General features: G+C 38.4%; 1 protein-coding gene and 1 long non-coding RNA gene across 2 annotated transcripts in view; both read left to right on the forward strand.

Annotated features, from left to right (window-relative positions):
- LOC118416396 (putative uncharacterized protein DDB_G0271606) overlaps positions 1 to 12,783 on the forward strand; it is a 131,415-nt gene that overhangs the window by 81,675 nt on the left and 36,957 nt on the right. The gene's annotated exons all lie outside the window — the stretch shown is intronic.
- LOC118415833 lies at positions 1,871 to 2,856 on the forward strand. The gene is made up of 3 exons (XR_004831152.1): positions 1,871 to 1,928; positions 2,352 to 2,435; positions 2,831 to 2,856. It is a non-coding gene; the product is annotated as an uncharacterized LOC118415833 (long non-coding RNA).

A 12,783-nucleotide genomic window follows, 5' to 3' on the forward strand; every position in this document is an offset into this window, starting at 1 on the left:
CGTCCTTTGCCTTCAATGCCCATCCAGACTGGTGCTGATGTGTATGTTTCATATCTGATACCATCTATCATATACAGCTACCTCGGGCCCCTGAGCAACAAACACCAGACTCTAGTTCGAACCATGCCCAGCATCATCTCTATTGAGCCCTCCTCCGAACAAAGGCTTGTAGCCTCACCACCACAAGTGTTCTCCTTCAAACCAGCACCCCCACCCTCCTCCCAGTGCTCGATAGACAGCACACTGCAGACCACAAGGTAGGCAGCAACACCTAACTATTCAAGCTGAATCATCAAATACTGACTAAGAGACTATTTTACTAACACTAGTTCACCTATGTCCACATAGTAACCTATATTAGTGTCTTAAAAAATGGGACATTTAGGATATCAGTCAATGGACAGTAGTTTCAATTTAATCTTGTTCTTACTCACCTGCTAAGGTTTAAGAGAAGAAAAGAGGTGACCATTCCTTAAAATTGTAACTACCCCCCCCCCCCCCCCCCCAGGTGCAATGGTGGTGGCGACTTGGAGCTGGATGCATTTGAGGTAGTTCGCCTGGAGTCAGAACTGGTAGCAGAACGGCTGTAAGTATTTAGCAAACAAAGTAAAAATTGTCAAATTTAACCCTCCGCATGCTATTAGGTGGTTACTGCATGGGCACCACTTAAATTTCTCAAGTTAACAATGACAGATAAAAGTCTTTTCTTCATCATCATAAATAAATAAACCTTTCTACAAGTGATCTTACCAACTTTTATCTCTCCTTGCAGGCTCCTTGAAGACTTGACCCATGCGAATAAGAGGTAAGAGGTGTCCCCGAGATGGGCATGTTATGTTCAAAGTTTATGTTCAAGTAACTTGTATCATTCTATTGTACTAAAAATGGTGCTTAGGAATATCAAGTCGATAGACTGAGGCTTCAATTTTGATGATATTTTAATTTGAAACCACCGTTTTTCATTTAATGATGATAATATACACAATAGTTTGTTTTCTTAGGCTCAGTTCTTGACAGCTTTTTTTGTATCTTCCCTTCAGCCTGAAGGCAGACCTGGACAAGGCGCAGAAAAAGTAAGTGAAAACACCACCAGTTATATTACAACCTTGTTGCTCTCAAATGGATACACTTGTTCTCTCTACTTCCTCTTGAGTTAACTCCATCTTTCAAGAAGGGACTTTCCAAATGAAGATACAAAATATCTATTAGCTGTTATATACATTGTTGACCTTTCCTCCAAGTGTTACATTGAAGCTGTGTTTGTTTTAATACTATGCAGATACAGCAGCACAAGGGCAGATCTCTTGGACAAGGACAACGAGATCAAAGATCTTCACACACAGCTAGAATGGTAGGTCAAAAATCCTCAGGTTCTTATTATTATTACTTTTTATTTAAAGACTTTCTAAAGATTTGATTTGATTTGATTTATTCGGCTGTATAATCATGAGAAATACAGCCACGGCTACCCAACTAGCAAGATAAGGAAACTGTACAGTAAACAAGTACCTGTATCTATCTCTGTAGACTGTAGACGCTATTCTAGACCCTCTAATAATAAATAAACAGTTTCCTTCCTTAGCGTCAGTTCTTGACGTTTTTTTTTTTTTTTTTTGTATCTTCCCCTTCAGCCTGAAGCAAGACCTTGACACGGCACAGAAAAAGTAAGTTAAAAAATTACCGGTTATATTAGAACCTTGCTGCTCTGAAATGGGTACACTTCGTTTGTTGTTGCTTATCATATAGAAATTATGGATAGAATATAATTCTGAAAAGTAGAAATAGGGAGCAGCAGTCCTTGTATCTTTGCCAGGAATGGTCCAGGTTTGATGCATCTCAAACGTTTCTTCCAACAGGATCGCTGCGCAGACTAACATCGCTGAAATGCTCCAAATGGAAAAAGACGTCTTGTTGGCTGAACAGAGAGAGTGAGATATTTTTGTTTCTTGTTTCCTGATACAGTCAAAGTTTATTTTAAGATGGGGTGCAGTAGTTGTCGTATCTTAGATAATGCCAAGATTCATTGGTTCCTGATGATTGCCTCTGAGAAAACTGTGAAACTCTGAGAAAGAAAAGGAGGACCTCCTGGCCAAACAGAAAGATTTTTTGTTTGTAGTTTCCTGATACAAAGTTTAGTTTTAAGATGGGGTGCAGTAATCAAATTATGAATCTTTAAATATTGCCAAGATTGGTTGGTTCAATGAATTCCAAATAAGTTGCTGAAACTCTGAGAATGGAAAAGGAGGATCTCCTGGCCAAACAGAAAGATAGTCAGAGATATTTTTGTTTGTATGTAAAAAGTTTAATTTTGTCTTTTGAAGTTTAAGTCATCCCAACATTTCCTCAAACAGGGTGGCTGAGCAGACCACCATCGCCGCCAACTGGTTAAAGACAAAAAATGACGCCTTCCTGGCCAAGCAAAGAGACCTAAAACAGTGAGATATTTTTCTTTGTTGACGACTTTGTTGTAATGATCAAGTCTCTCACACTGCACACTGACCTGAGTGATGTGTGGGAGAAGATGGATTGAGTCATGTGATGAAAGAGTTGATACATCTAATGGAGAAACACCAGTTTACCTTTATCCACTGGTAACCTATATTCGTTGGCTGTTGTATTGAAAAACAAAGTAGTTAGGAATATCATATCAACGGAGAGTAGTTTTAATTTATGCTGTTTTAGTTCTACATATTAGCTTAAGTCCCTGTGATGTTGAGTTAAGAGGGCCATGCAGCTTTGTCTTACACTTCAATACCCTGGTCCAGCTGGTACTCATGTGTATGACTTGTTTCATATCTGATGTCTGACATATCAATTTCATCATCTACAGGTACCTAAGTAGTCATCACGTGAACACCCCAAAACCTCACAGAAACACCGCAGAACCACCACAGATCACCAGGTAGGCTATCAAAGACTGACTGAGATGCTTTTTAACTACTTAAACCAAAATGATACAAAAGATCATCTATGGTGGAATCATATCTTACATGATTTCTGTATTAATTTCCCTTCAATTTTCTCATCATTCAGTATTTGTCAACTTCCTAAAGCTAATAATGCCTTACATATAATTTTAGCTGCAAATATGCTTGAAAACACATTAAATTTTCTTCTTATTCTAATATTCAAGACAAGCTTCCTCTTAAAGAAAAAGGATTCTATAGAGTTGTAACCAAAATGAAATCCCTACAACCCCCCCCCCCCCTCTAGGTGCCCCCAACACTGTGCTGGTGGTGATGACCTCAAGACAGATGCCTTTATTACAATATCCTTGGAGGCACAACTCATCGCTGAGAGACTGTGAGTACACAGCAAACTAAGTAGAAACTATCAAATCTAAGCACAGTATGTACATTGACATATGATCAGATGATTTACATAAAACTATTTCTATATCTTAAGCACATCATCATCAGGGGTTAACATAAAAAAGTTTCTATATCTAAGCTCATCATCTTCATCTTTGGTAGACGTGCTTACATGCGACTGGGTTATACCGAGTCTTACTGGGTGACATCCCCTTTCGTTAACTGATTACAAGACGGGGATGCATCAGGTCTTGTTATTAACTAATATCAATTCCTCCTCTCCCAGTCATGCATTGAAGCTGTGTTTGTTTAATATTTTGAAGGCACAATGACGCCAGAGACCATCGAATAATGGAGCTTAAGACCCAACTAGTCAGGTAGGTCAACAATCCTCTGGTTCTTTCTGCTTCCACTCAATCTAGCTTGATCTTTTGAAAGAAGAACTTTCCAAATATGAACAAACAATAAGTGATCATTATAGACATATGATTGTAGGCATTGCTCTATACCCTTTGTATGCAACAATTTATATATATGCTTAAAATATTGTAACGACTGTTATTGATTGTTTTCTGTTCATGTCAAATTTTATTTGCGTTGCCCTTTTTATCTCTGTCAGTAGCACTAGCCCTTTGTAATAGCCACAGGCTAGTTGGGCAGCCTTGATTCTGGGTGTTAACGAACAAACAAATAAATAAATGAAATTCGGATCTCTTCTTTTTTTGAGAAAGTGCTGACCTAAAACAGTGTTGAGTTTTTTTTTCAACTTCTTGACGGCCATTCTGTATTCTCATCTTCAGCCTGAGGGCAGAGTTGGACAGGGAGCACCAGAAGTAAGTTGAACCACTGCCGCTAGTTTTCACACTTACGTTGATCTGAAAGTGTAACTTTAAGGCCCTTTGAAATCAAGCATTTTTCTCCTTACTCCGCAACTATGATTATTGTAGTATATAATTTATTCATTAAACTTATACACATGTAGGTTTGCCCAAAATATACAAAATGGGAACGTTATTAATTTTGGGATCATGGTTGTTGATCTTGAGAGAATGATGTAGCCTCGCAAACATATTGTTTCATTATAAACCTTCCATTTCACACTTTTTGTACACTGCACATTGCACAGCATGGCACACTCTTGCTCTTAAAAACAAATGACTGTCTATTCATTTGTTTGTATTTTAAACTTCAATTTATCCAAAATAATTTCCTCCAACAGCGTTGTCCACGAAACCCAACTGGCAACTGATCTGAAGAAAGAAAATACCACCCTGGCCCAGCAGAAACAGAGATATTTTTGCTTGTTGTTGGAGTTAAGAGAGTGAGACATTTTTGTTTCTAATTGCTTGTACCAACTTTAAGTTTAATGAAAGAAGGGGTCCTTCTATTTTTGCTGCTTGCTGCTTCTTGTTCTCTTGCAAACCATTTAGCAAGTTGTTCTCAGCAGCCCAACTGAGGTGCTGATGACATTGTTGTATTGGTCTGCCCTCTCATATGAGAGTCATAGCGCTCATCTGTTATGGTGATGCATTTCTCTCTGCTGGCACCCAACCAGACTAAATGCTTGTTTGTTTTTAACTTACAGGAAAGTGTTGGACATGCAGAAGGAAATAAACAGGTTTGTGAACTCTCTTGATCTTTTATCTTTAATTATTTATTAGACTAAGTCTGGTTCCTAATTGTCAACACTTTGCTCCAGAGCTGTTGATCTTTCATCATTATTCATTAAAGTGTGTTTCCTAATTGTAAAAATTTTGGTCCAGAGTTCTTGCATCTACTGTAATTTTCTTTGTTTTTGCTCAGACAAGAGAAACACGACCTGAAACGGAGAAAAGCAGAGGCCACAAAAGCCACCAAGACCAAAAGGTATCACACAGACAATTAATTGAGGTTTACATTATATATTACCAAGTTTAAATTGGACATCTTTCGACATTTCTAGTGACATAAAATCCTGCATATCTTAAGCTGTGGAAAACCATGTACAGTGCCATATCAGGAACACAGTGATCCTCACAGCAATAGTAACAGTATCCATGGAGGTTTACATTATATAAGTTTAGATTTGATTTAGACATTTAGTAAGTGACACAAATCATGCATATCTAACCCTGTGCAAAACCACATTCAGTGTCGTATCAGGAACACTTTGATAACAAAGCCTTTCTCACTCCTCACAGAGAGCTGGCCCAAATGTCCCAGGACAGATCAGTGTAAGTATTCCAGGACTTGTACTTTGGAAAAAAGTTCAGAATCTTCAAGTAATTTTCACATGCATCCTGAGTCCTACATTATACACAATGATGATGTTTTAGATTTCCCTTTAACTGTAGAAAAAATTCATTCCACGACATGATGCTATTGTTTCAGCTGTAGAATTGATGTAAAAAGTTTGTTCAGAACACAAAGTTTTTAGATTAATAAAATTGTCTTTTCTCCATCATCATCTTTATTTTATCCCTATTTTCTTATGACCTTCCTACAACTTACAAGTGATCTTATCACCTTTTCTATGACCTTTTGTAGTCTTATCGAAGAGCTGAGTGCTGCGAATATGAGGTAAGAGATGTCCCCAAGATGGGCATGAAACAGGTCAAAGTTAATCTTTGAGTAGCCTATAATGTATATCTATTGTGCTAAAAAAAAATACAGAGTTGACAGACTGAAGTTTCAGACTTGAGTGTTTTGACAATATTTCAATTTGAAACCACACTGACTGTTGTTTAAGAGCTTTGTATGTGGAGTGACTCAGGTAGAGAATTGGGCTCGGAATCTATAGGATGAGTTTGATACAAAAATGAGTAAAACATAGAAAAACTAGAAGTAGTTGTAAATATAGTTTGTATGTCATTGTTTTTACATAAAGTCCAGGAAGATATTATGTATTTATTATGTACATTAGCTGATGGACTGAATGAAGCACCATTCAAATGTATGCAAGGAATTCAGCAAGTTTTGAGCAACTTTCAAAGGACATTTTGGTTAATAATTACATGCTTGATGCATGCATGCAGCTTAAAGGAAGGTGCGGTAGGTGTAATAATTAATGAGATTATAAGCATGTGCAGAAACTCCTAACCTTTGCCCTTTAACCCCTCTACAGCCTTGCCAGAAGAGCACTAGAAATAGAGGCCCTCAAGTCCAGACTTGCTATACTGGAAGGTGGCGGATTCTGGGTGCCGTGCAAGTAAGTTAGTTTTATGTCCAACTCACATATCAGAACTTTTCCTTTAAATTCTTTCTTTACCCTCCTGCCATTGATCCAAGGAATATCCTCTCAGGTCATGTAACCAGCTTTATTGTTACAGGTGCGAGGACATCGAGTGGAGTGATCCAGAACAGGAGGCCGCCCTAAAAAGGTAAATATCTGTCAGTTGAGAAATCGGCTCAAACCTCTCTCATGTCTCAGCACCAAGGACAGCACTGTAATAACAAACAGTACCAAAAGAAATCAAAGCACAGCATAAAATATCCGGCACTATGACTCAGACCGACTGCATTGAATCACATTCTGTAAATGCAGAAATATTCGCGGTGGATTAATGTTCGCGGTTTTTGCGGTAAACACTTCACCGCGAACTTAAAACCACCGCGAACTTTCTGTTATGGTATTAGACTGCAGTCTATGGTGTTACCACGAACTTAAATCCTCCGCGAAAAGTTCCTTTTCCAGCTTCAGCAAAATTAAATCCCCGCGAACTTAAATGCATTTACAGTACCTTATTGATGTTCAGCCTAACCCAGACCAGGGCAGGGTGGTGTTTATCAGCTTCCTCCACCCCATGTACCTCTGTAGACCCTAATTATTCTTACCACTGAGTCTCATCATGAAGGATGTTGGTTTGTTGATACAGATAATGTTTCTGAACAGGAATCATATGGGTATTTTAGTCTGTGTTATGCAAAATCCGCTTTTTGGGGTTGTAACTCACTCCGGGCTCCTCAAAATGTTTGACATGCCTCTACAGTATAAGCACAGTTTTATCAAGTTGTGGATTTTTAAGGTTCTAGTTTTGTGAGTGAGCTTTAACTTAAGAAGATTTGAGGGTGGGGAATGTTAATAAAAACTACCAATGAGAGGCCGGTATTGAAGTCACTATGGCAACTCATGGAAAACAGATAAACAGAACAGAAACGTTCTACAAACATTGCATAAGCTGCGTAACTATAAGCCCAAACTCTGAAACAGTAGAACATCTAGTTAGTAACCAGTTCCCCAGTTGTACAGGTAAGTTGTCTCAAAAGAGTCTCTGGGGCAGATCAGTCAGATGGCCGCACCAGAAGTGCCACTTAGTCACTTACTCATACACTGCTATGGTACTGCTATCATTTTCCATGCAATCAGACTAAAATTCTCTTCTTTTTTTAATCATTTACAGAAAAGTGGAGGCACTGGAAAATCAGCTGAGAAGGTTTGTAAACTCTCTTCTTTTGTTTCATTATTTTTGGGATGTTCTTATAGCTTCATACCTTCAAGGAACACTTGCACTGAGGCACATTATAGATGACTCATTTGTGTCAATTTCTTACAGAACAAAGAGCGATAGAGAAGAAAAGGAGGCGCGCTTGGAGAAAGTGCAAAAGTAGGCAACACTTTGTATGTTCATTTGCTATCTGTGTGTTGTTCATGGCTATCTTTTGTCTTCTCAACTTTGTTTGCATCCTGTTATGAAGCTGTAAGGCATTTTTGGTCCTGATAAATCTGGTTCCAACATTTAACCATTAATATTTAGTTGCAACATTTGATGGTGCAGTGGACCCCCGTGGACATTTTAGATTCATAAACAACATTGTAGGCATTTTTGGAAATCTAGTTTCAATTGGGTTTCCAGAAAAGCTGGTCTACCAAGGCAATAGAATTGAAATTTTCATAAGAGGCAAAACATAACCTGGATATATTGCCTAATATGCAATTATGCAGCAAGTATCAACGATTTTTTCATGTAATTTCAAGACAGAATGAATTTGAATATATGCTTGTATTTCAGGCTTAATAAAAACTTTGTATACAAGTTGATAATGATAAAATCATCTCAACTTAAACATATAATCAAGATGTTCAATTCCTATTGTAACATTCAATAAACCTTCTTAAGATTCTCCTCCATCCTATCCTGCTTTATCTTCAGCACACTTATGATCGTACTCTAGTAGACTTTCCCTTAGAAGAAACTTGACTATGTGTGCTAACTTTCACATCCTCCTCCTAGAAGTGGCTTGATTATGACTGTAACTAACAGCAAGTTTGTTTCCCTGTAGTTTGTGTGAGCAGCTCCAGAACTCCAACAACAGGTGAGAAATGTTTGTGATTTTGTGATCAGGGTGTCTTGGGAGTTCATTGCTGTTTCTCCATTCCTTTACCACTTTTTAAAAATTCTCAACACACTATGTAAGTCCCATGATTTCCTCAACATTTGGCAGTTAAGAGGGCACCTCACTGGACTAAAGAACATTGGTGGCATCCCTGCAATCTAAACTGAATTTGACATTATAGTGGGAATATCATGCAAAATGTACAAGAGTATGACTCTCTCTCTCTCAGCTCGGCTTCCAGAACGAAGACAAGTATGACTAAGAAGACAACAAAAATGCACAAAGTGTGAAAAGAATTACGTTGATCACTCTTCAAATCGCCTAGCCTCACCGACAACGCCAACGTAACACAGCTGCAGCTGGGATACGTTGGCATTGACCTTTACTATTGCTAGCAAGAAAAAACCTTGTACCCATTTAACTTTCCACAACACCAATCCTGTTTTTCTCTCCTGTCCCTCCTCAGACCTCCTGACTCCACCGTTGGACCCGTCAACCAACCAGCCGACCCCGCCACACCCGTGCCGCGGCCGGTACTCAGGGTATACCCGGCAGATGGTCCGCCATTTGCAATCGACGCCAGCCTCTACCAGACCGAGACGTCACTCCCGGCAGGAATCACATACACCTCCACGGTCGCGGTCAGGGGTCAGACCACCACCTTCACCGTGACCTCTGACCGCGACCTCAAGGTGGTTCAGTACATCGACGGGGGTTAGGTTAAGAAAAAAACTAGGTCACTGAGTGTTATGTTATGTAGTAATGTTGACATGTGCACATGTGATCGTTATGTATGATTGTATGTTAACCGGATGTACTATGTACGTATGTAATACATTTTATGTAATATCCAGTTTGTCATTATGTGCAAGGACCTCCTTGTTATGTGTAACAACCGATGATCAGGTTTCAGGATCCTGCTAAAGGACTCAAATCAGCGCAGATATATATATATATAGTTGTCATGATGATTTCATCATTTCATTCACATGCTTTTTCTGTATTGGGGATTAATGAAGTAATCTGTAATAATATAATGAGAAACCTCCTAAAGGAGCAGATATGGTCGTGATGACCACTATAATAATTTACACTTCAAGAAACTGGTGCGATTTGGAAAGAAAATAGAAATGGCTGAGCGGCTGATATCCATTGGTGGAAGGCATCTGAACAGGGACTACCGTGTAAGTAACAACAAAGTCTACAGTCAAACAGGTTTTTTATTAGATTTTGGTCATTAGAATTGTTAAGAAATATTTTGAAATCTTTTTTTCTACAATTAATTTCCATTACATTTTGGCTGATAATTTTAATTGATTTTATTTCCTTTTGTTTAGCCCTGCATTGCTGAGAGTTGTGGATGGTCTCGCTGTTTGGCGTGGCTTCTCTCTAGTTCCTGGTGCCTGGCAGCAGCGTTACACCGGCTCAGCCTATGCCAGCTGCTCCCACTATACCACAAAAACACAAAAAAAATGGAGATGCTGGACAAATTGGAGTAATGCTGCTGCCAGGCACTATTGAACTAGAGAGGAGTCAAGCAACTCAGCAAAACCATCCATAACTTTTAAGCATTTGGCAAATCTAAATTTTCTTTCCCAGTTATGGTATTGTTTAATTTTGTTTGTTTTTTCAACAGTTTTTGACATATAAAAATTTCACATCATCAAACCACAAGAAAAAAATTCTGGAACTTGTCAAAAAGTTTTATACTATATAAAACAAACCACTATCTGTTTGACAGTTAGTAAGTGTAGTCGGTTACATTACAATGGTAGAGCCCCTGAAATAAAGACCAGGAACAGGGATCATTAAAATCTGATGCCCCTAAACCCGCCATGCATGCATGCTGCCTAGTATGCTCGTAGAGTGCTATTGTAAAAAAGAATCTCACCAGTTTGTGTGTGTAATAGACATTAGACTTATATTAAATGCCTTAAACTGCTACAGATACTTAAGTACATGTAGTTTGGAGGAAGTTCATTGGTCTTATTGTGCAATTCTAAAGATGTCAAGCCATGCAATCACAGGAAGTAGACTATTTTATGCCTAAACTTTGGAGGAGAAACATTTATTGTAAATATCAACATACAGATATATGGCACATGTAAAGATTAGTGATATCTTCATGTGAAATGGTTGTTCTTCCGAACCTGCAGTTTTTAGTCTGTGAAACAAGATGTCACTGTCCAGTGTAAATTTGTATGTATATATATATAGATATTTTAAGAGAGACTTCTAGTATATATATTATATTTTATTTTTCAAATGAAATGATACCTATAATGATTGTATTATACACCAATACATGTACACTGTGTGACCTTACAAAAGTTTCTGTCTTTAATTTGTGTTTTCAATGATTTTCTAAAACTGTACTTGCATCATCATCATATCTCACTTTAGTGCCCAGCTCGGTCAAGGCAGCCATAAGGTAGCCTCCTCACACTCGCCATGCTGAAACTGCTGAGGGCAGCAAGTGTAAGGATATATATATATGGCCTCCTTCGGTCAATATTGACCATGGTAAAATCCTAATTGATATCAGCCCTACAGCGTCGACTGTGGCTAAACAGTCCTATACGAGAATGACAGTCTCTGCCAAACAGGGCACATCTGTAAGCTGACTCAGGTCTGTTGCAGAGTTCTTTTCACAGGATCCGCTTTCTTCTGCCAGGCGCATCAGTCTGGTTTCTCCTGATTTTAGCTGCCTGGACAGTGTGCATCTCCAGCTGGATCTGTCATCTGCAAGCTCCTCCCAGTGTTCTGTGTCAATATCCAGAGCCCTGGTGTAAGGAGCCTTGGTAGTAATTGGTTAAGGCTAACTTTTGTTGAAGTTCATTGCATAGTCCTTAATATAATTCTTGATGGCCGGTTTCAGATTTCGTGCAAAACTAGGGCATCTAATGTGTTCCTGGGCATTTCAGAAGGTCTCGCAGTGATTTCCGATCATAGAAAAATGCTAAGATACTCTAACCAGCATCCTTTTGTTTTTGCAATATGAACTCAGCATGTCTGGTCACCAGGGAGGGCTTCTACGGTGCAGTTCACACATGGGCCTGTAGGTGGAGCGCTCAAACGGACCAGGACTACGTTCTTGGACTTCGTTGTTAGCATTTATATCTAATAATCATCAACAATACAGACATCGTATAACATATGCGGGCCAGGTAGTAGGTTATATATTGTCTATCTACAGAACCTGACAACAATCGAACATTAGCATACAAACTTGAAAATTAAAAGGACAATACCAAGACCACGTTTACGTTCGAATAACTACAAAGTATATGCATTTACGCAACAAGAATAGAAAAGGCACAACAAATTTTCGTCACGAAGTGAACACAATCTTTATTAGCGTGTGCGGCATTTTACACAAATCTTTCATGAACCTTTCTCTGTGTCTGTAAAGCATTTTGTACATCAGACGAGTTACATCTCTTTTTTCATGTAACCATTCAACGTCAGATTAGACTCAAACCCATCTCAGTTTCTGAGATTAAAGCTGAATGTCATTACAATATTTCTTATCCATGATCTTGTCTCTTCTTTGTGCAGCGTCTCAACACCAGAAAATGCTTCAACCCACATCTGAGGTTCTACATGATATAAGCTATAGATTATTACAGTACTTTTGTCCAGATCTTCTTCTCTTCTTCTTGTAGCTTCTCAACATCAGATCAGACACAAACCCATCTCAGGTTCTATAGTATTGAAACCCACTACTAAAATGTACATTTGTAACGTGCTTTTTAACATTTCTTTCTATATGCGGCTTCTGAGTCTCATATATAAGTCAAAACTTAAACAGGTTTTTGTAGGATGTTGTTCATATAAAGCCCATTGTTACAAATCACCCAATGTACCTACAAATGGTATGGGCTCCTACAATAGATTAAACTGTAAAAGTTAAACGTTATAGCATCTGTCATTTAGGTTCAATCTTGCCTTTTAGAACATTATTTCTAGACACACATTTGTTCTAAATGTCAAGTAGATCTAAAACTAAATGTGGGCTTATCATCCAAGCTCATTACAATGAACCATACAATGATCTGACCATATGTATAGATTGGATCATTAGATCTAAAATGTTTCTGTAGCAATTGTCCACAGCACATTTATGTTACTTGGTCAATATTCAATATTTCGTAATTCT

This window comes from Branchiostoma floridae, chromosome 5 (genome assembly GCF_000003815.2).
Source record: "Branchiostoma floridae strain S238N-H82 chromosome 5, Bfl_VNyyK, whole genome shotgun sequence".
NCBI classification, from domain to species: Eukaryota; Metazoa; Chordata; class Leptocardii; order Amphioxiformes; family Branchiostomatidae; genus Branchiostoma; species Branchiostoma floridae.